At 44.6% G+C, this 23,815-nt stretch overlaps 1 long non-coding RNA gene across 1 annotated transcript in view; it reads right to left on the reverse strand.

The window, feature by feature from the left end:
* LOC308184863 overlaps window positions 1–23,815 on the reverse strand; it is a 473,467-nt gene that overhangs the window by 306,347 nt on the left and 143,305 nt on the right. Inside the window, exons 2-3 of the long non-coding RNA XR_013942968.1 lie at window positions 9,799–10,374; window positions 6,436–7,953 (exon numbers count right to left, since the gene is read on the reverse strand). This is a non-coding gene — a long non-coding RNA (uncharacterized lncRNA). The remainder of the gene's footprint in view (window positions 1–6,435; window positions 7,954–9,798; window positions 10,375–23,815) is intronic.

Genomic DNA, 23,815 nt, shown 5'->3' on the forward strand with positions numbered 1-23,815 from the left:
TGAAGCTGCTGCAGGGAAGAATTATATCCAAATACATTTATTTCTCTGGTTGTTGAGGTATTACCCATGCCAAGATAGGATTTATTTTTTTTTCTGCCCCATAGAGAAGTTTCAGTTCAGGGACAGGGATCTTAAATGACCTGACTCTGAGAAAAGCAGAAGCCAGGTGTCCAGCCCATCCTTGAACCAGAAAGGCAGCAATGTCTGCATATAGCACACAAATGCAGCAGCACCATTCGTGTATCACAGTTCCATCTATGTGGGTTGCAAGAGGTGAATATACTGCTTGAAGCAGGGTAAAATCAGACTGGTCAGAATTCTGTAAGGGAAATTCCCCCTGTAGTAACCTAAGACTTGTAGGTACATCTCCTGTGACCACCAAATGCCATTGCAGCAACCCAAGAGGAGCTCAGGACCCTCTGTAGCTAACTGCTGCACCTTCCTTTCCTTGCTGGCTCTGTGCATGGCCACTGTAGCTAGATGCGTTCATCCTGGTACTGAACTTGACAGCTGGTGGCCAGAGGAAGACTTGGGCAACTCTTGGCCACAGGCAGAGGTTTGTCTCAGGAAGTGCATATCCCTGGTTGTCAGAGGTGCACAGTCCTTCTGAAGACCCATAGGAACACATCAATCAGAAGCAAGAAAATTGAGAATTGAGCATGTAGTTGGCTAGATATAAAGACAGACTAGTATTTAACGAATATCTGCATCACATTCATCTTCTCTGTTGACTGAGTAATCAAAAACATTTTTAATATACAAAGTTAATTAATTTGTATCTAAGGGAAACAAAGATTTAAGACAGTTCTTTCTAAACTGATAACTCAAAAAAAATTTAACTCTGCTAAATTCCAAAGTTCTTGCTGGGGGCGGGGGTGTAGTGGGTTTACGTGGCAAGGTTTTGGTAGCAGGGGGCCATAGGGGTACCTTCTGTGAGAAGAATCTAGAAGCTGCCCCATGTTAGGTAAGGGCCCCACTGCTGACCAGAGCTGAGCCAATAAGCGATGTTGATTGTGCCTCTGTGAGAGCGTATTTAAGAAAGGGAAAAAAATAAAAAAAACAAAAACGCTGCTTCACAGCAGCTGGGAGAGTGAGTGGAGTGAGAAACAGCCTTGCAGGTGCCAAGGTCAGTGAAGAAGGAGGGGGAGAGGTGCTCCAGGCACCGGAGCAGAAGTCCCCTGCGGCCTGTGGTGAGGACCATGGTGAAGCAGGCTGTCCCTCTGCAGCCCATGGAGTACCACGGTGAAGCAGGGTTCCACGCTGCAGCCCGTGGAGGAGACCACGGTGGAGCAGGTGGACCTGCACTGACAGAGACTGCGGCCTGTGGAAGACCCCTGCCAGAGCAGATTCCGGGCTGGACCTGTAGCCCGTGGACAGGAGCCCACGCAGGAGCAGGTGACCTGGCAGGAGCTGCTGCCCTTGGGGGATCCAGGTTGGAGCAGTTCACTCCTGATGGATGGACCCTGTGGTACGGACCCATATCTGGAGCAGTTCTTGAAGAGCTGCTGCCTGTGGGCAGCCCACGTCGGATCAGTTCAGCAAGGACTGCATCCTGTGGGAGGGACCCCACAGCACAGGGGACGAGAGTGACCGAGAAGGAGCAGTGGAGACGAAGCACTGTAGACTGACCATGACCCCCATTCCCCTGTTCCCCTGTGCCGCTCGGGGGGAGGAGGTGGAAGAGGGTGGATGGGGGGAAGGCATTTTAGGTTTCTTTCCTTTCTTTCTAGCTTCTCTATGTGGGAATGGAAATGTTGTTTTTGCAGTGTTACATTGTATAGAAGGAAGGAATGTGGTATTGAAATATGCTTACAGTGATAAGAAAGCTTAACAGAAAACCTTGTAAAATGCAGACAGCCGGACTCCTTAGAGCAATTAGGTGAAAATCACAGTCAAGTCAAATCAGATAAGTGATGAAACATTACCACTTCAAACAGTAAAAAAGTCAAAAGAAATTTGAAATTTAACAGGCCAGCAACTGAAGGCCAGGCATTGTCTGTGAAGCATCAGATAGATTGTGAACCTGGATTACCCACTCCAGTGGGGAAACAGGGGAGGGTCCTGTCATCAAAAAGTATATAAACTGTGTTTTTGGAACTAGTAGGCGCGCTCTCCTGCTTGTGGGGCGCCCGCCATTGCAATCGCGAATAAATTACTACTTCACTGAGATCCTCGCCTGAGCCTAAGTTATTGGCTACGGAGTGTTTCTCACAATTTGGGGGCTCGTCCGGGATCCAGTCACCTACCGGGGAGCCCCACCGCCGCAGCAGCAGGAAGGCATGCCCTGCTGATTTCAGCGGTCCTGTGCATCGACTATGGCGGCTCTGCGGAGAGCTGACAGAGGGCCCGAGACTGATTAAAGAGGCAGGATCCGTGAAGTAGTGGGGAAAGGAAGAAGGTAGGCACTCCGGGTTTTAAGAATTGATCCGGTAACTCTGTGCACAGACCAAGGTAAGAAATATGAAGTATTGCCTTGGGGGTCGGGTGAGACTCTGTGTGATGTGTGATTGAGACGTACTTTTGTACGAAGCGAGTGTGGAGTCCTGATCCGCGGTTCCGTAACTCCGCGAGGGGCGCGGCCGGAGACGGATGAAGCGTGAGATAAGGGAGAGAAAGGAAGAGTCTCGGGAAATTTGGTGTACGGTAATCCTTGCACGGGGTAGTGCTCGGAAGTACACCAGGGAAATTTGGTGTATGGTAAGCCCTTGCACAGGGAAGTGCTTGGCAATACACCAGGGAAATTTGGTGTGCGGTAAGCCTTTCACGGGGAAGTGCTTGGCAGTACACCAGGGAAATTTGGTGTGCGGTAATCCTTGCACGGGGTAGTGCTCGGAAGTACACCAGGGAAATTTGGTGTATGGTAAGCCCTTGCACAGGGAAGTGCTTGGCAATACACCAGGGAAATTTGGTGTGCGGTAAGCCTTGCACGGGGAAGTGCTTGGCAGTACACCAGGGAAATTTGGTGTGCGGTAATCCTTGCACGGGGTAGTGCTCGGAAGTACACCAGGGAAATTTGGTGTGCGGTAAGCCTTGCACGGGGAAGTGCTTGGCAGTACACCAGGGAAATTTGGTGTGCGGTAATCCTTGCACGGGGTAGTGCTCGGAAGTACACCAGGGAATCTGGTAAACTCATAGGTGTGCGGTAGCCCTTGCACGGGGAAGTGCTTGGCAGTACACCACCATTTTCCAGAATAGGAAAAATGGGAAATATGAGTTCCAGGGGACAGGGAGATATCCCGGGGGAAGTGCCTACCGAAAGTTCTTCCTGGAGAATTATAAGAAATTGGAAAAATAATCTCAAAATTGGAGGAGATGGTAAAAAAATAAAAAAAAAAATAAAAAAAATGGTTAAATATTGTGTATTAGTCTGGACAAAAGAACCAATTAAGGAAACAGCAGTATTTTGGCCAAAATACGGGCCTGATGAAAATTCAGGCTTGAAATTTATGTGTAAACAATAAGATTCCTTTTTTTTTTGGAGGAGGAGCCAAGTTATGCTCCCTATAATCCTAATATTGCACCGGTGGCAGCAGCAGTCGCTCCAGGAAAGGAGACAGGGACTGCAATTAACACTGTCCCTAGAGAAGAGCGTACTCTAGGCTCTGGCAAGAATTAGAACAAGGTAGAAGAGGTACTGAGAATTTTGCCTTCCCTGATACTAACAGCACTAACACTGTGTATCCTCTTAAGTGAACTTCCCCCCCTCCTTACCAGCAGAGAGGTTAGGAGTTTCCTAGGACCTAACTTATACTCTTGGGGAGGGGGAATTATGTATATAAATATGTTGTTTACAGGGAAAGAAATGGGAATGATCAGGAGGAGAGCTGCTATACAAAAATGGGAAAGAACTCATCCTCCAGGACCAGGGGTAATACCGGCAGGGCAGAAATAACCACTTGCCGATCCTGGCTGGAAGAATAATAGTGTGCAACACAGAAATCATATGAGAGACTTGGGGTCAGAATGAGAAAGTACTTGGGGATGAATCCTGAGGACCCGGTATCCCAAGGGCTCTTGAAAGTTCATTTTGTGATTGAAGCCTGGCAAGATGCACAGAAAATGCTCCAGAAGGTGGGGGGGATGCAGTGAACAGTCACTGGGGGGCCCTCCTGTGGGAGGCCCTGAACGTGTGTGTCAAGAGGGGAGATGAGAAGGAAAAGCAGAGAGTGAAACTAATGGTATTGACAGTGTAGCAGGTAGTCAGGCAGAGGGTTGGAGAAAGAGGAAGAAAATCTTCAGGGGGAGTCAGGGCCAGGATGGAAAAGAGAGGAAGAGAGATGAAGGAATGGCAGGCAAGGAAAGCTACCTGTGTTGTGGCCTGAATCTTAGCAGGGACAGGCTTTGATGGGATGTTTTAAGTGTGGGCAGGCTGGCCACTTCAGGTAGGAATATCCGGAGTGGAAGAAGGAGGAGAGAAGGAAAATGGGATGAGGGAGAAAGGTATGGAATTAAGTTGGCTAATGACTGAGACTTTGGTGAAAGTACAGGCTGGAGAAAGATAAGAAGAAGTGTTAAAAAGGGTTATTGAAGGTGTTAAAGATGTGGTATGTAATGTTTGACAGAGCTGTTTTTTGAATGAGTTGGGAAAGTTGAATAAGCAGGGAAAGAGAATGTAGGCATTATCTAAGTAACAGTCTAGAAGTTTTGGTATATTTGCTGTGGTGTTTGATCAGTTTCCCAAGTATCGAGAAGGGGGGGGGGCGGGGGGGGGCAGCATGCTCCACCAGGGGCCTCTCCACAGGCCACAGGGGGCTTCGGCTCCGGCGCCTGGAGCGCCTCCACCCCCTCCTTCTGTGCTGACTTTGGTGTCTGCGGGGAGGTTTCTCACTCCTCGCTCTCCCAGCTGCTGTTGAGCAGCAGGTTTTTGTTTGTTTGTTTGTTTGTTTTCGTGGATGTGCTCTCACAGAGGCAGGGACTGTGTTGCTCATGGCTTGGCTCTGGGCAGTGGTGGGCCCCTCCTGGGCCGGATGAAATTGTCCCTTATCTGCCACGGGGCGGTTTCTGGATTCTCCTCGTGGGGGCTGCCACTGCAGCCCCCTCCCGAACCTTGCCATCAAACACAATACACAGGGGCAGCTAGGTCATTACTGGCCTATAAAGTATCAGGGATTAAATTAACTAATGAAACCCTAACAAGTGATGGGGGTAGAAGGGGCTGGGATAACAGTGCCACCTTTGGGGGATACCAAGCTGAGACTAGGGGATAAAATGATCTCTGGGCAATTATTGTATGTACCCAAGGCAGGGACTAACTTGTTGGGAAGGGATTTGATGATGAAATTGGGCATTCAAATAGTAAATTGTTAGACTGGAATAACAGTGGTATTAATGGAGTGCTCTCAGGCCCTGAGAGCAAAGATATATTCACCTCTGACTGGAAAGACTCTGAAGTGGGGGTGGAAGCAACAATACAGATGGACAGTTTTACCTCAGGGGTTTACAGGGCCACCGATTAATTTGGGCAAAGTTCTAGAACAGATTTTGGAGCAATTCCAACCTCCCGAGGAGGAATTTCTGTTACAAAATGTGGATGATCTTTTATTGTCAGGACAGGATAAAACAGTTGTGAAGGAAGCTACTAACAAGCTATTCAACTTTCTGGGAAAGCAGGGCTTGGGAGTATTGAAAAATAAATTACTATACGTAGAAAGAGAAGTCAGGTATTTAAGGCATCTAATGTCTGAGGGAAAACTGAGAATAAATCCAGAGAGGATTCAAGGAATTGTTGAAAACTAAGAAAGAACTAAAAAGTTTTTAAGAGAGATTTCTTTAAGGAATTAGGAGCCACGAAGCCTGAGGGAAAATGGATACTCCCTGATGGGAGAGAAATGCTGAATAAAGCACCAATGAGGCAAATATGATGTTTTACATCAAGATGTTAGCGTAGCAACCACATAACCACCAAGTGATTATATGAAGGTGCTTTATTCAGCGCTGGAAGCCGGGGCAGGTGCCCAAATCTGGCTTCAAGTCCCGTTACTTCCCAGCCATTATTTATACATACAATATTGCGTCAGGTATACATATTCATTACAGGTTGCAACATCAGCCTCGCTTTTCATTCTAATTAGCTCCCCTCCCCTTTGCACATGCGTGGCGCACTCTGGTGGTCGTCCAGGTGGTCGTCCAGATGAAGTAAGGAGTCTTCCTCTTCGCTAAACTTTTCACCTTTCTATTCGACGCATGCTCTCTCCGCTCCTCGGTTCTGCTTCAACTCACTTCATCATCTCCAGGCCCTTATCCAAGGTCAGGTTGTACCTATTCCCTCCCGGGGTTCCCCTCCAACGATTCTTTTGATTGTTCAATGTACTCCCTAAGTTTCCAGTGTACATAGATTACTTGATAATGTAAGTACATTTAATGATATTTAATTATACCGTATGATCCATCACCTGAGAAACATTAATAGAACATCCATTCGATTCTCCCCAACACTAACATTTCCCCCCTTTGAAAATACTTCACTCATACCAAGAGCAAGTATTTTCATTACTATTAAAACATAATTATATACATCCTGTTTACCGGTAACATGCATATTCGGGTTCGGTTCAGGAGACTCATAAGGTTTTCCATACATGATTTCATAGGGACTTACTGACATCCCACTTCTTGGCTTTATTCTAATTCTTAGCAAAGCTATCGGTAAGGCCTGTGGCCACTGTATCTTAGCCTCCTGACAGATTTTGCTTAATTGTCCTTTTAAAGTTTGGTTCATCCTCTCTACTTGACCACTAGATTGAGGCCTCCATGGGGTATGTAAGTTCCAGGTAATTCCCAGTGACCTACTAACCTCCTTAACCACATTGGCAATGAAATGTGGTCCCCTGTCTGAAGAAATACCCAATGGTACACCAAATCTAGGGACTATTTCCCGTAGTAACCATTTTACCGTTTCCTTTGCTTGGTTGGTGCGACAGGGAAGGGCCTCCGGCCATCCTGAAAAAGTATCAACCCCTACCAATAGGTATTTATAACCTCTTGCTTTAGGCAGTTCTACGAAGTCTATTTGCCAGTAATCTCCAGGCTCTATCCCAGCTCTAGTTCTTCCCATCTCAGCATGTTTCCTTGCTACCGGATTATTCTTTAAGCAAAGCTCACATTTTGACATTACTGACTTTGCCATTGTTAACATGTGTACCGAGATGACACCTCGTTTCAAATAGGTCACCATTGCTCCTGCACCCCAGTGGCATTCATTATGTTTTATTTGTAAGATTTCTCGCATTATTATAGGAGGCACTATGAGTTGTCCTGTCGTAGTCACATACCATCCGTCAGGATTCTTCTGGGCCTTCATCAAATTTGCAAGTCTCTCATCTTCTGCTGAATACTTTGGGTCTTTAGGTAATTTAAAACAAGAGAGGCCTACCTTTGATGGAATTAGAGCCATTACCTTCCATACTTCACGCGCGACCTTCCGGGCCGTCAAATCTGCCAATCTGTTACCTTCTGCAATCTCTGACGCCCCTCCTTAATGGGCTTTACAATGCATTATGGCCACCTGTTGGGGTTTCTGTACAGCTGTTATTAATTTCAATATTTCTTCCTGATATTTTATATTAGTCCCTTGTGAGGATAGCATTCCCCTTTCTTTCCATAATGCCCCATGTACGTGGACTACCCCGAATGCATATTTTGAATCTGTCCAAATATTCACATTCTTACCCTCGCTTAGTTCCAGGGCCCGCGTCAGGGCGACTATTTCTGCTCGTTGGGCTGAAGTTCCCGGAGGTAGGGAATTTGCCTCAATCACTACCTTTGATGTAGTTACCGCGTATCCTGCAAAACGAGTCCCATTTTCCACAAAGCTGCTTCCATCCGTGAAAAGTTCCCAATCTGGTCTCTCCAGAGGCTGATCTTTTAAGTCTGTTCTGCTGGCATAGGTATGTTCGATGATCTCCACGCAATCATGACTGAGGTCTCCTTCCTCCGTAGTTGTTCCTAGAAACACTGCTGGGTTCAATAAGTTAGTAGTTCTTAAGATTACATCATCTTGCTCAGTTAGTATAGCTTGATATTTCATCATTCGGCTGGGCGATAGCCAATGGCCCCCCTTTTGCTCCAATACCGTAGTCACCATATGTGGCACGAACACCTCAATTCGTTTCCCTAATGTGAGCTTCCTGGCTTCCTGTATTAAAAGGACTGTGGCTGCCACGGCCCTTAAACACGAGGGCCATCCGGCGCTTACCGCATCCAATTGTTTAGAAAAATACCCCACAGGTCTTTTCCAGCTCCCAAGTCGCTGGGTCAGTACTCCTAATGCCAATCGTTGTCTCTCATGCACAAACAGCTGGAAGTCCTTTGATAAGTCCGGGGCATGGCATTCTGTACCCCGACTTGTACCCAATCTTGATATCTCTTCAGCCTCCTTATTCCATCCCCTGTGTTATAATCCCATGGGGATCCTCAGTGGGGAAGTTTTGATCTAGATTTCCAAGCACTAATCCATTTCATATATCTTCTCGGGCTCTCTCTCTGGCTGCCCGCAATACCATGTCTTTTTCTGTCGAGTCCACCAAAGTATCCAGGATCACCTGGAGATCATCCCAATCGGGATTTTGGGTTTTAATTATCATTTTAATTACCCTAGCTACTTTATCTGGGTTTTCCCTGTAGGTGCCGGCTGCTTGCTTCCATATCATTAAATCCCCAGCTGAAAAAGGCACCTTGACATATACCGGTCCTTCTGTCCCCACTCCTTGCCTGAGGGGAGCGATTATTTTCCCTCCCTCTTCATTTATAGTTTCCCCTGCCCTTCGCTGTTGCCGGGTCCTATGTGACACAGGGGAGACTAAAGTCGGGGATTCTCCATCACTACTGCTATCTTCCTTTTCTCTTTTCCCTCCCTGTCCTGGCTCTTCCGGCGGAGCCGACGGCGCAACTTCCAAATCAATATTTCCATTATTCATTTCCCCATAATACTTATTATTCTCTATTGCCTGATGCTGTATACAGCGTCCCTCCTTAGTACATGCACAACAACGTTCCTCAGTTGAAACTTCAAGCACCATTATTCCACAAGCATGCTGCCATTCAGGCTTTCGGCGCAAATAAAAGAATAATTCCACATACGGCAGTTCATCATATTTTCCTTCCCGCTTACAAAATAGCATCAATTGTAAAATTGTATTATATTGCAATGTTCCATTCTCAGGCCAAGTTTCTTGGTCCTCTAGTTTATACTGTGGCCACCAAATATTACAATAATCAATCAGCTTTCCTTTCCGCATTTCTTGACCAAAACCTCCCTCTTTCCAGTGTGCTAGCAAACACCCCAGCGGGGATGTCCGCGGGATAGGTACATCTTTTCCCAGAATTTCTTTAATCTTTTTCATTTTGAGCTTATGATACGGACCCAAAAGCTGCCGGAGCAGCAACACACTCTCCCGGAAGCTGCCGGAGCAGCAACACACTCTCCCGAAAGCTGCCGGAGCAGCAACACACTCTCCCGAAAGCTGCCGGAGCAGCAACAGCACACTTTCCAGAAGCTGCCGGAGCAGCAGCGTGCTTTCCCAAAAGCTGCCGGAGCAGTAGCGTGCTTTCCCAAAAGCTGCCGGAGCAGCAGCAGCACGCTTTCTACATACCAATAATACCAGGTGCTGACCCTTCAGCACAAACCAATACAATCACCAATGCCGAACCTGCAGAGCTTTCGCTCTGTCTAACGGACGGCGCCTAGGCTTACCCCGGGAGCTCCCTGCCCAACCGAGCGTGGCTTTCGCCGCGTCTGACCGGCAGGCTTTCCCAACCAAATCGGTACCGAATACCCAAGTTGAAAGCACCTTTGCTTACCACTCCAGTGGTACGTCGTGAGCAGCGGAGGTCGGTCGTGGTCGACTGCTCCCCGAGAATCCCTCGGTGCCGGCTGGAGCGAAACCGAGACACGAGCCGCCTCAGCAGTGCCCACGCTGTCCCATCTGGGTCGCCAAAATGTTAGCGTAGCAACCACATAACCACCAAGTGATTATATGAAGGTGCTTTATTCAGCGCTGGAAGCCGGGGCAGGTGCCCAAATCTGGCTTCAAGTCCCGTTACTTCCCAGCCATTATTTATACATACAATATTGCGTCAGGTATACATATTCATTACAGGTTGCAACATCAGCCTCGCTTTTCATTCTAATTAGCTCCCCTCCCCTTTGCACATGCGTGGCGCACTCTGGTGGTCGTCCAGGTGGTCGTCCAGATGAAGTAAGGAGTCTTCCTCTTCGCTAAACTTTTCACCTTTCTATTCGACGCATGCTCTCTCCGCTCCTCGGTTCTGCTTCAACTCACTTCATCATCTCCAGGCCCTTATCCAAGGTCAGGTTGTACCTATTCCCTCCCGGGGTTCCCCTCCAACGATTCTTTTGATTGTTCAATGTACTCCCTAAGTTTCCAGTGTACATAGATTACTTGATAATGTAAGTACATTTAATGATATTTAATTATACCGTATGATCCATCACCTGAGAAACATTAATAGAACATCCATTCGATTCTCCCCAACACTAACAAAGAGAGTCATTGGGAGATGCAAGCAATGTGTGATGTTGTGCTAAGAAAGTATGTCTGTGTAGGAATATACACTTCAGTGAAGCAAATATGCAGAGGATGTACCATATGTCAAAAGGCAAATAAAAAGGTCATTTGTAACTAACCTAGAGGGGGACGGGAGCCAGGGATTCGACCTTTACAAAGTATACAGGTAGACTTTACTGAGTTACGTAAAGGAGGGAGATTTAAGTACTTGTTTGTCCTAATTGACCACGTGACTGGATGGGTGTAAGCTTTCCCCTCTGTATCTGCCACTGCAAACACAGTGGCTAAGGTATCACCGGAGTAAACAGTCCCTAGATATGACCCCTTCCTTCTGTGCTGACTTTGGTGTCTGCGAGGAGGTTTCTCACTCCTCTCTCTCCCAGCTGCTGTTGAGCAGCAGGTTTTTGTTTGTTTGTTTGTTTTCGTGGATGTGCTCTCACAGAGGCACGGACTGTGTTGCTCATGGCTTGGCTCTGGGCAGCGGTGGGCCCCTTTGGGGCCGGATGAAATTGTCCCTTATCTGCCACGGGGCAGTTTCTGGATTCTCCTCGTGGGGGCTGCCACTACAGGCCCCCCCCCCCCCCCCCCCTCCGCCCCAAACCTTGCCATCAAACCCAAAACACTGGGGCAGCTAGGTCATTACTGGCCTGTAAAGTACCAGGGATTAAATTAACTAATGAAACCCTAAAAAGTGATGGGGGTAGAAGGGGCTGGGATAACAGTGCCACCTTTGGGGGATACCAAGCTGAGACTAGGGGATAAAATGATCTCTGGGCAATTATTGTATGTACCCAAGGCAGGGACTAACTTGTTGGGAAGGGATTTGATGATGAAATTGGGCATTCAAATAGTAAATTGTTAGACTGGAATAACAGTGGTATTAATGGAGTGCTCTCAGGCCCTGAGAGCAAAGATATATTCACCTCTGACTGGAAAGACCCTGAAATGGGGGCGGAAGCAACAATACATATGGACAGTTTTACCTCAGGGGTTTACGGGGCCACCAATTTATTTGGGCAAAGTTCTAGAACAGATTTTGGAGCAATTCCAACCTCCCGAGGAGGTGTTACTGTTACAAAATGTGGATGATCGTTTATTGTCAGGACAGGAGAAAACAGTTGTGAAGGAAGCCACTAACAAGCTATTTAACTTCCTGGGAAAGCAGGGCTTGGGAGTACTGAGAAATAAATTACAATATGTAGAAAAAGAAGTCAGGTATTTAAGGCATCTAATGTCTGAGGGAAAACGGAGAATAAATCCAGAGAGGATTCAGGGAATTGTTGAAAACTAAGAAAGAACTAAAAAGTTTTAAGAGAAAGATTTTTTTAAGGAATCAGGAGCCACGAAGTCTGAGGGAAAATGGATACTCCCTGATGGGAGAGAAATGCTGAATAAAGCACCAATGAGGCAAATATGATGTTTTACATCAAGAGAGTCATTGGGAGGTGCAAGCAATGTGTGATGTTGTGCTAAGAAAGTATGTCTGTGTAGGAATATACACTTCAGTGAAGCAAATATGCAGAGGATGTACCATATGTCAAAAGGCAAATAAAAAGGTCATTTGTAACTAACCTAGAGGGGGACGGGAGCCAGGGATTTGACCTTTACAAAGTATACAGGTAGACTTTACTGAGTTACGTAAAGGAGGGAGATTTAAGTACTTGTTTGTCCTAATTGACCACGTGACTGGATGGGTGTAAGCTTTCCCCTCTGTATCTGCCACTGCAAACACAGTGGCTAAGGTATCACCGGAGTAAACAGTCCCTAGATATGGGATAGCTGAAAACATTGATTCAGATCAAGGAAGTCATTTCACTTCACAAGTACTGCAAGGGTTAATGCAGGCCTTAGAGATTGAGTGGGCTTTTCACACCCCCTGGCACCCCTCCTCTTCTGGGAAGGCAAAGCGAATGAACCAGACATTGAAGAAGCAATTAACTAAATTAGTGTTAAAAACCCAACTTCCTTGGGTAAAATGTTTACTTTTAGCACTCCTCCAGGTTCAAACAGCACCAAGAAAGGATATAGGAATTTCACCGTATGAGATGCTGTTCGGATTACCCTATCTGGGCAGAAGGGATGAGATACCACAATTCGAAACAAGAGAGTTTTCTTAAGAACTGTGTTCTGGGGTTGTCCTCTTCTTTGTCATTTCTCAGGACCCGTGGGAAATTGGGTCCTGATTCAGACCTGGAAAGGATCAACTCCGGCCCGAATGGGAAGGACACTTCCAAGTACTACTAACCACTGAAACAGCCATAGGAACTGCGGAAAAAGGTTGGACTCACTATACTCGAGTGAAGGCATCCATTGACCCTAGTACCTGGGAAGCTGTTCCTACAGAAGACTTGTTGGAAGCTGAAATCGAAGAGAAAAATCTCATAGTGAACTCTGAGCGGGATAAAAGCTAGCGATTGTAAACTAACCTTTTATTTTCACAGGTAACTAATGAGTGTGACTTGTGATTGAGAGAAAGGACTGGCCTATAGTGGATTGAAGTGTTCCCAAGGGGGGTTTGTTATGGTAGTAGTGCATATCTTATTCTTTGTATTGATAATTATTTGGAAACCTAAGGTTTTAAAATAATGACAGGGAAAAATCAATTATTAATTTTGTTTTTAGTGATTGTAGGCCTCAGAGAAAGCCTTGGTCAATTGGCAACTTGGAAAAGGCATGACCAGATAATAGTAAGACGGGATACCCCATAAAAATATGGGTGAATGTGACAGAGGGTTATGTACCACAATCTGTCATGTTTGATGCTTGTGAGGTGTTAGCTCGTGGAGATTTAAAGGCCCAACGACAACCGAGCAGAGAGAACAAATAACTGGTCAAGACCCAACAGCCAGATTGAGAATAGCTGTATGGAAACGATCCTCTATTTCCATCAGAGAAAGGGAGAAACTCAAGGAGAAAACAGGAGAGAAAACAGGAGGCCCTCTTTGAAATGCGGCAGTTCAAACATTTGAGATTGAAACAGGGCATGGGGATGTGAATGCCTGGATAGAATGGGTCAAATATACTGTCCAGAGTCTCAACCATAGCAATTGCTATGCTTGTGCCTCGGGATGACCGATTGCCCAGATAGTGCCCTGCCCATTGGGGTGGACCAAGGATTCCCAGGGAATGCGATGTATGATTGCATTGTACCAAGAAAAGACTGCCTGGGGAAATGAGGCCTGTAAGTCTCTCTCTTTGCTATTCCCTTCCTTGCATGATAGAAATATCAGGGCTCCCCCTGTATTCTCCACAGCTATAGGTAACCATACAGCTTGCCTCTCACGGCAGGGTGTGAGTGCTACCCAGCATCTGGGAGAATTTGCCTTGTGCACGAGGACCTTGAATGCTACCGAGGACTTGATGGGAAAATATTCAAGACTTGAGATCCCCAGGGCAGATCTCTGGTGGTACTGTGGAGGGAAGATCTTACGGTCCATCCTGCCATCTAACTGGGGAGGCACTTGTGCACTTGTTCAATTAGCTATACCCTTCACCCTGGCATTTGAAAGAGAAACATCACAAATACCCAGAAGAAGTAAAAGAAGCTTAGGAGTATCATTTGATGATAGAGCGTACATAGATTCTATTGGGGTGCCTAGAGGAGTTCCTGATGTAAAGCCAGGAATCAAATTGCTGCAGGGTTTGAGTCACTGTTCTGGTGGGTAACAATTAATAAAAATGTGGATTGGATTAATTATATCTATTATAATCAGCAGAGATTCATAAACTATACAAGAGATGCGATAAGGGGAATCGCTGAACAACTGGATGCCACCAGCAAAATGGCTTGGGAAAATAGAATAGCATTAGATATGATTCTTGCGGAGAAAGGTGATGTGTGCGTGAAGCTGGGCAACCGTTGTTGTACTTTTATCCCTAACAATACTGCCCCGGATGGCACAGTAACTAGAGCATTGCAAGGGCTTACCACCCTTGCCAATGAATTGGCAGAAAACTCAGGAGCAGACACTTCCATCACAGGATGGTTGGAACCTTGGTTTGGTAAATGGAAAGGAATGGTAGTGTCCATATTTACATCCTTGATTGTAGTAGCAGGAGTTTTGACAGCCATTGGTTGTTGCATTATCCCCTGTGTAAGGGGACTTGTCCAGCGGTTTACTGAAACTGCACTTTTGAAACAAATGACCATGGATCCACCACCCTACTCAGATAAGATGATGATATTAGAGGAAATGGAAAGCAAAGAAAGTGAAGAAGAGGAAGACACCTACCAAATTACACTTTAGAGAAAAATTTTGCAAAAATCAACAAATTATAAAAAGAGAAAAGGGGGGAATTGTGGGAATGGAAATGTTATTTTTGCAGTGTTACATTGTATAGAAGGAAGGAATGTGGTATTGAAATATGCTTACAGTGATAAGAAAGCTTAACAGAAAACCTTGTAAAATGCAGACAGCCGGACTCCTTAGAGCAATTAGGTGAAAATCACAGTGTCAAGTCAAATCAGATAAGTGATGAAACATTACCACTTCAAACAGTAAAAAAGTCAAAAGAAATTTGAAATTTAACAGGCCAGCAACTGAAGGCCAGGCATTGTCTGTGAAGCATCAGATAGATTGTGAACCTGGATTACCCACTCCAGTGGGGAAACAGGGGAGGGTCCTGTCATCAAAAAGTGTATAAACTGTGTTTTTGGAACTAGTAGGCGCGCTCTCCTGCTTGTGGGGCGCCCGCCATTGCAATCGCGAATAAATTACTACTTCACTGAGATCCTCGCCTGAGCCTAAGTTATTGGCTACGGAGTGTTTCTCACATCTAGCTTGTTAGTACTAGGTAATAAATCTCACTGTCTCCCTACTCTGAGTCTGTTTTGCCCATCATGATAATTGTTGAGCGATCTCCCTGTCTTTATTTCAACCCCTGAGCCTTTTGCATCATATTTTCTCCCCCTTCCCCTTTGAGGAGGGGGAGTGAGAGCGGCCATGGTGGAACTTGCCTGCCCACCCGAGTAAAACCACCATAGGGGGGTGTAAGAAATTTGCTTTTACGTGTTCTCACTCTGCTCCAGTTCTCTGGCAGCCGGAACTGCAAGAGATGTGGGGACGCTAAGCAACTTGGGCTTGTGCCTCCCTGGCAGCTGGAGCTGCAGGGAGGCTGGGAGCTGGGTGTGAGCTGGGTGTTTAGCCCCTGGCCCCCTGCCTGCTGCCAGGATCCTGCTTTTGTCAAATTCCTGTCTGTGCGCCCAAAGTGAAGATGACAAGAACCTTCTGGGGGAGGAGAAAGAGAGCAGCCAGTGAAAATCACTGCCTCCTCTCCAAAACCAAAAAAAAGACAAAAAAAAAGTGAAAAAAAAAAAAAGAAAAAATACACAAAACTGTCACTGAAGTTGAAAATTTCCACAGAAATTTCATTTGGATGAAGAGAGCATGTTCATCCAGAAAATCATTAAAATCATTCCAATAGGCAAGGGAAGAAAATGAATACACATATCCCATATTCTTTCCTTCTAGAAATGGGACCTGATTGTGAAAGATGCTAAGCATTTCAGTCCTCATGCAGAGCATTCCTGGACCCTGATGGTCTCAGTGAAACATGCCTGTCACCTTTCAGGATAATGATCAGCACTTTCCAAGAGACACTTAGCACCTCAGGATTTTGCCTTAAGTTTGGTGTAACTTAGAGATAAGGCACACAGAGGGTAAGAGCTCCAGGGAAGAGTAATTTTCACCTTTTGGGTGCTTACAGCATGATAAAAAAAATTTCCTCTGTGCTTTTGAATTAATTCCTCAAAAGTTCCAATGCCTGCACACCCATTTATTTCCTCATTGTTTTTATTAAACAAGAAAGGCGAGCTTTATTACTGCACAAATGAATGCATCACCAGAAGATAGATACTTTCCAGATTCTTATTAATCTCTAAGAGTTATGAGGCCACCTAAGTTCCACAGAGATTAACATACTCTACAGATTTCTTTCAACAAGTCACTGAGTCCTTGCTAACCTATCTGGAGAGAGAAGGGAAGCCAAAAAAGCACAGCCAAAGCAGAATAAATCTGTATTTATTAGCAGGTTGTTATCAGTCAAAATGGGCACGTGCATGCATGTCTTTGTCTACAATTATAGGGCAAGGCTCTGTGTTAAGGTGCATCATTTACAGCACCATTATAGTAATTTACCATAAATTGTGGTTGTATAGGTTGAACTGTGTGCCACAAAGTAGAGGTCATAATCATAATTAAAGGAGAGTTGGATTTGCAATTCAAAGACATTTGAGACTAATCTCCAAAACTGCGACTGTGCAAATTAATACAGTAGGACATTGAATTTATTCTTTTCCCTACTTTTTAGTGTAAAATTACCCGTGCCTCACTGTAGGCATGCTTAGTGCCTGTATTATAGCAGCATTTAATAACCGTAGCAGAGACCGAGGTCCCATAGCAGTAGCTATTACACAGCCTTATCATGAGACAGATCCTACCCCAAACATAACAGTCAAGAAAGAACCTAGGAACAGCTGATAGCTGAAATGACTTCATCCTCCAGGTCAGTAGCTGAATACCCACCTGAATACTCAAGCCAGAGCATCCTACCTCTAACATCTTAAAATACAGAGTAAGAGAAAATGAGAAAGAGAGACAGAGAAGCACAAACAGCACATCAAGCCCCATCTGAAGCCAGGAATAACATGCAATTATGGCACAAGAGACTTATGGCACTGGCAATATCCTTAATATCATCTGCTCTTTTCCAGTGGCAAATTCCACATTACGTGGCTTTTATTTTCTTGTGGTATAGGGATTCAATTAACTAGATATGGATGTTGGGCAATGCTGGGAAGGTTTCTGTTCTTCTTTCCATTTGAAGTACTTCCTTTGTTAATTTTTTTGATGCGAGTAGAACAAGGTTTCCTGAGACAAGAGTAGACTGGAGTATATATCCCTCATTGTGATAAATTAGCGGGTGTTTGTTCATTGTCTTTAAAAGGAATTCAGAGAATCTGCTGAGAAGGTTTTGCAATTTACGACCTTGTTAAGGGGGAAGACTAAGCAAGTAGATAGTGGGGAGGGGGTGTTGGATAAACATCCTTGGTAAAACAAAGACTCTGTGAAATACTGTTTCCCGCTTCACTACCCTCCCCCTTGAACACGAGCACAACGCATGATCATTGAAAGAAAAACAACGACCCCCAACAACGAACTGCACAGCTTCAGAAGGTCCAACAAGTCCTGACAAGCCGAAACTTGGATACTATAAAACGGCGACACTGAAAAGGGAAAGTTGCGTGCTGTGGTGGAGCGGAGACTCCCCAGCCGCCCAGCGCTGTTTTGCTTGTACCTGCTTACTTAATTAATAAATTATCTTCGACCAGAAAATTGCGTGGTCTCGCTTATAACACTCATGGTCTGTCTGTGGGCTATGTTTCCCAGTTATTATGTTACCATTGATGTTTCAATTTCTGTAAGATCTCACCCACTTGTCCAACTCTTATGCATGCATCACATATCTTCTGCAAGTCAGTATTGGTTATCTAGTGAATGTGAAACAGAAAATGAGAAAGTTAAAAAACGAGTTATGATTGCTAAATATCACAAGAGATGTTCCTGGCACACCAGAAACACCTTGCTGAGTCAGGTTGGGTACACCTGGATTCTTAGTGACAGACTTAACAACATGATGGTTAACTTCAGTAACTGACTGTTGCCACATGAGCTTACTCAATAGCAAATGCAAGTAAATATGAATCAATGAACTGATCTTCTATAGAAGAGCTTCTTCTAGGCTCACTATACAGGTGCTACCCAAAGGTAGCACAGCAAAGGTAGCACAGCACAACACTTGTAGCACTAATGGAGATCATCACTAGGCCTCTAACAATCTGAACAAAGAGCTCATGGGCAACAAACAAAGAAAAATACACTGATCATGTAACAAAAAATGGCTAGTGGAATTTAATTAATTGGCAATGTAAACAGAATTGAGTAAGCTTGAAGACCGCAATAAATAGAAGGAAATATGAAATGAAGGCTGACTGTCATGACCATGATAAAGCCTGTGATTGAATGGAATGATTAGTAGCTCAGGTGAGCAGTCATAGCCTATAAGGAAGGTCTGATGAAAGTAGGGGTGGGGGAAAAAAAAAAAAAGACCCTAACCAAAAACTATGCTAACATCATCAAAGAACAGCATACAGGAGGACAGGAGAGCCTGGGTTCTCCGAAGATATCATGACAATCATACTTTACCTCCTCACAATTCTCAAAGTACTTATTTGTAACAGATGCTGAGATATTTGAAACTGTCCTGTAGGTTTTTGTAATAAAGTCACACTAATAACAAAGGCACACACTGGGTGACTTGTGGCATAGTGAGTCGCTATTTGTTGCTTGAAGTGTGATGGCAAGCTGAATTTGAATACCTGAATATTGGTTGTGCAGACTCCCTCACCCATCTCATATAAGTCCCAACCAGTCAGCACGTTTTCCCAAGGTAAGCCCTCAACTGATGCACATGAAGTTAAGTCGTCTTGTACTTACCCCTGATCAGGACTGCATATAGACAGAGTTATCAAGGATGAGCCAATCTGTAACAACTTAGAAACAAGTAACTCAATAAAATATCTGAACCCTACAACTTCAGAGCTAAACTGGTCTGTTTCAGCTGAAAATCTTCTTCCTTGGCAACTAATTTAAAATTCTTCCTGAAGAAATGAGACACAATTGCTTGGCTTTCTTCTGTTTTGTGTTGGTGGGGTTTTTTTTTTTCCCTTTTTCCTTTTTCCTTTGATTTTAGGTTGCTGAGGTTAGCATTTGCAGTGCCCCTTCTTTAACAAAAAATTCTGATGCACATGCACTGTGTTTCTCATTTATGCTTCCCCCACTACCCAATTAATGTCACACTAAATTATATACCTGCAACAGATTTAATTCCAGACCACTGAGCTGTCGCTTTTAAACCTCTGCATGTATCTCTACAATATTTATGAGAAAGCTGTACTTATTTTAACAAATAATGAGAAATATCTATAGTTTTTTTAACAATCCTATTTGTTATAAGAAAGAATATATTCCTCCACAGAAATCTATGTGATGGTTCCAAATAAATGTAGAAGGACTTTGATATCTATTCAGTTCTCAAGGTTTTAGAATAGTTTTCCAAATACCTATTATACTGCTATGGAATGAAAATGGATAGATCTATGTTCACAGTTAAACAGAGATCTGGGCTCATTTCCAAGCTCCATTGATCTCTTCTTATATGACCTTGAGCAAAGCACTTGAGATGTGGTCCAGAGTGTTTATTTTAGTGTCCAAATGGGGCTTAGAATGAACTTAAAACCTTTAATTCTAGGAAGCTGTTTTCATGGGATTGTCTAAGCTCACAACCACGTAAATCTCGCTGTGAGTTTCCATGATGTCTAGCAAAAGAACATACAGGACAAACATGAGTTGCCTGGACTGAGGCATTACAACGCAATCAGGCCCAATACATACATAGACTTTATCAAACCATTCCTAAACATAAAATTCCTCCAACCACACCATTATTCAAGGTAAAACTTGAAGTTTAGTTATGTGAGAAACACTCTGTAGCCAATAACATAGGTTCAGGCGAGGATCTCAGTGAAGTAGCATTTTTATTCACGATTGCAGTGGCGGGTGTCCCACAAGCAGGAGCGCACCTACTAGTTCCATAACACAGTTTATATACTTTTTTTTCCTCCATGACCAGGACCCTCCCCTGTTTCCCCACTGAGCGGGTAATCCAGTTTCACAATCTATCCAATGCTTCACAGACAATACATGGCTTTCAGTTGCTGGCCTGCTATAAGTCAAATTTCTTTTGACTTTTATACTCTTTGAGGTGGTAATGTTTCTGTGGTGGTTTTACTGTGCTAGGCAGCTGAATACCACAACCGCTCTCTCACTCCCCCTCCTTAGATGAGGAGGGGAAGAAGTAAAGAACAACTCACAGGTTGAGATAAGGATGATTTAATTAAAGGAAAAAAAAGAAATAATTATTAAGGAAAGATTATTATTAATTAAACAATTTAACTAAACAATTTAACTAAACAATTAACAATTTAACTAAAGGGGAAAAAAGGAAAGGGGAAAAGGGAGGGGGAAAGGGAAAACTAAACAAAACAAGCAAAGGCTATGTGGAAGTGCAGAGGAAAGAAATTACTCTCTACTTCCCACAAATGAGCGATGCTTGACCACGTCCTTGAAGCAGGGCCTCAACGCACGTAGCCGGTGTTCGGGAGGAGGACGGATGTTTTCACAACGAGAGCCCACCCCTCCCCTCTTCCTCCTTTTTCCACCTTTTATTGCTGAGTGTGACATCATATGGTATGGAATATCCCTTTGGTTGGTTTAGGTCAGCTGCCCTGGTGATGTTTCTTTTCTCACATCTTTGCCCACCCCTGGGGGGGTTAGAGAGAGTCCTGATGCTGTGCCAGCACTGCTCAGCAGGAAACACAGCACTGGTGTGATACCATTGCTGTTTTAGCTACGAGTGCAGAGCACAGCACTGTATGGGCTGCTGCAGGGAAAGTTAACATCCTAGCCTGACCCAGTACAGTCTTACACAGTGATTTCCGCCTAATTGCTCTAAGGAGTCTGGTTGTCTGCATTTTACAAGGTCGTCTGTTAAGCTTTCTTATCACTGCAAGCATATCTCAGTACCACATTCCTTCCCTCTAAACAATGTAACTGTGCAAAAACAACATTTTTATTCCCACAGTCATAGTCCATATCAAAGAAAAAGAAAACAAAAACAAACAAACAAGCAAACAAAAAAAACCGGCTAAATAGTGGAGCCTGGTTTGTGCCTGGATCCTCTAGTGTAATCTGGCTGTGGCCATTAAGTTTATCATTTGGAGTGAAAACTGGAGGTTTCAGCATCATTCTAAGAACTGTACCTGTGAGTGGAGTGTCCCCTCAATAATATTTTTGTTATATTGCAGAGAGATCTTTCATCTCCCTCCAGCTAGGACCAAACTATCGTATACTCTGTAATGAATGGATGTTGAGTCCCAAACTAAAGCATGGAGTGAGCCATTTGTACAATGGAGACATGTCTTCAAAAAAGCTCACAGGTGGTAGGTAGCTCTTGAACAGTTCCCACAGAGCTGACATAAGCATCAGGAGCTCTCCCCACTCAACAACCAGCAAAGAATCAATTAAGTTGATTTTCGGCCATTATGATGTGAAAGTGAGTATTCTGGGTCTTGCTTTTAAACTTTATAGCTACATGCCCAAAGATATTGCTATATGATGATTTCAAGAGGAAGTAGGAGGTTAAATACCTTTTTGGTTTGGCCCTCTCTATCTCATCTTCTTTCAAGTAAAATAGAAACAAGAGTATTTTCACTACCTTCCAAAGCTGTTGAAATGGTAAATACATGACAATGAAGAATTCAAATGCCATACTCCTACAAACATAAGCAACTTACAATACACTGCTTGGTTTTTGTGATAAATTAGCGGGTGTTTGTTCATTGTCTTTAAAAGGAATTCAGAGGATCTGCTGAGAAGATAAGGTTTTGCAATTTACGACCTTGTTAAGGGGGAAGACTAAGCAAGTAGATAGTGGGGTGGGGGTGTTGGATAAACATCCTTGGTAAAACAAAGACTCTGTGAAATACTGTTTCCCGCTTCACTACCCTCCCCCTTGAACACGAGCACAACGCATGATCATTGAAAGAAAAACAACGACCCCCAACAACGAACTGCACAGCTTCAGAAGGTCCAACAAGTCCTGACAAGCCGAAACTTGGATGCTATAAAACGGCGACACTGAAAAGGGAAAGTTGCGTGCTGTGGTGGAGCGGAGACTCCCCAGCCGCCCAGCGCTGTTTTGCTTGTACCTGCTTACTTAATTAATAAAATATTTCTGATAGACCAAGAAATTTGTATGGTCTCACTTATAACAAATTTGGTGCCGTGACTCGGATGAAGACGGATTGACTGGGAATCCCTCTAGGGGAGGCGCCCCGCCGATTCTGGCGGCCCCGGGAACGGGAAATCCTGCTCGAGCCCTTCACCGACGAACCCAAAATTAGGCACAAGCAAATAAAACCGGTAACCCCAAGCAATCTTTGTGCACGAAGACCGAACGAAGACCCACGGGGTGGGTAAGTATAGGCCGGTGATCCGTTCGGTTGGGGTTGGTGATCCCGGAGTGCGTCTGTGTGAGACGTCCAATTGCGGACGAAGTGAGTGCGGACCCCTCAGTAGTGCGGTTCCCACATCCCGCGAGGGACTGGGCCACGACCAGGGGGAAGCGGCTGTGTGTGTGTGTGAAGGCGCTCCGGAAGATGGGACAGAAGAAGAGTAAGCCTTCTGGTCCCATGGGTGGGGTAATGCCTAGTGCTAGGTTGCCCCCTATTCCCCCAGATAGTCCACTGGGGTTAATGATTAAGAATTGGAGTGATTCCCCTTTTAGGCGGGGAAAGGATAAAGTAAAAATGATTCATTATTGTGTTGAAGTTTGGGGAGGTAGGCAAATTATTGGCCCATATTTGGGTCGTTTGAAGACTGGGTTTGCCAAGCCTTAAACATTTATGTAAATACAAAGGAACCTTTTTGTTTAGAGGGGAGCGAATATGCGAGCCTTTGGATTGGCTCAGAGAATCGAGTTAATCTGTACCCTCTGTACCCTTTAAAAGAAAAAGGAGGGGCAAAATTACAAATTGTGGAGCAAGAGATAAAGTACCTGGGTCACCAGTTAAGTAAGGGGACTAAGAAGTTAGACCCAGGCAGAATCAGTGGAATATTGGCTTTAGCGTCCCCGCGAACTAAAAGGCAGGTACGGCAACTGTTAGGGTTGACCGGATACTGTAGACAATGGATAGAAGATTATAGTGGAAAGGTTAAATTTTTATATAACAAGCTGAATAAGGATGGATTACTCAAATGGACAAAAGAAGATGAGGAACGACTGAACAAGTTAAAGGAGGAACTAGTACGCCCCCCAGTGTTAAGCTTACCAGATTTAAGGAGGCTGTTTTGTTTTGTTTTGTTTTTTTTGTGAACAGCGCAGCAGGCACGGCATAGGGAGTGCTGGCCCAAGAATGAGCAAGGAGTTAAAAAAAAAAAAAAAAAACAAACCTGTGGCCTATTTGTCTAAATTATTGGATCCGGTTAGCCGGGGTTGGCCAAACTGTTTGCAGGTAGTGGTAGCTGCTGCCTTGTTAGCGGAAGAAGCACAGAAGATCACTTTTGGGGGGGAAATCGAAGTAATATCTCTACACAATATATGCGGGGTACTGCAACAGGAGGCAGAGAAATGGATCACTGATGCCAGATTATTAAAATATGAAGGAATTT

This window comes from Anser brachyrhynchus (genome assembly GCF_964034855.1).
Source record: "Anser brachyrhynchus genome assembly, chromosome: W".
Taxonomy (NCBI): Eukaryota; Metazoa; Chordata; class Aves; order Anseriformes; family Anatidae; genus Anser; species Anser brachyrhynchus.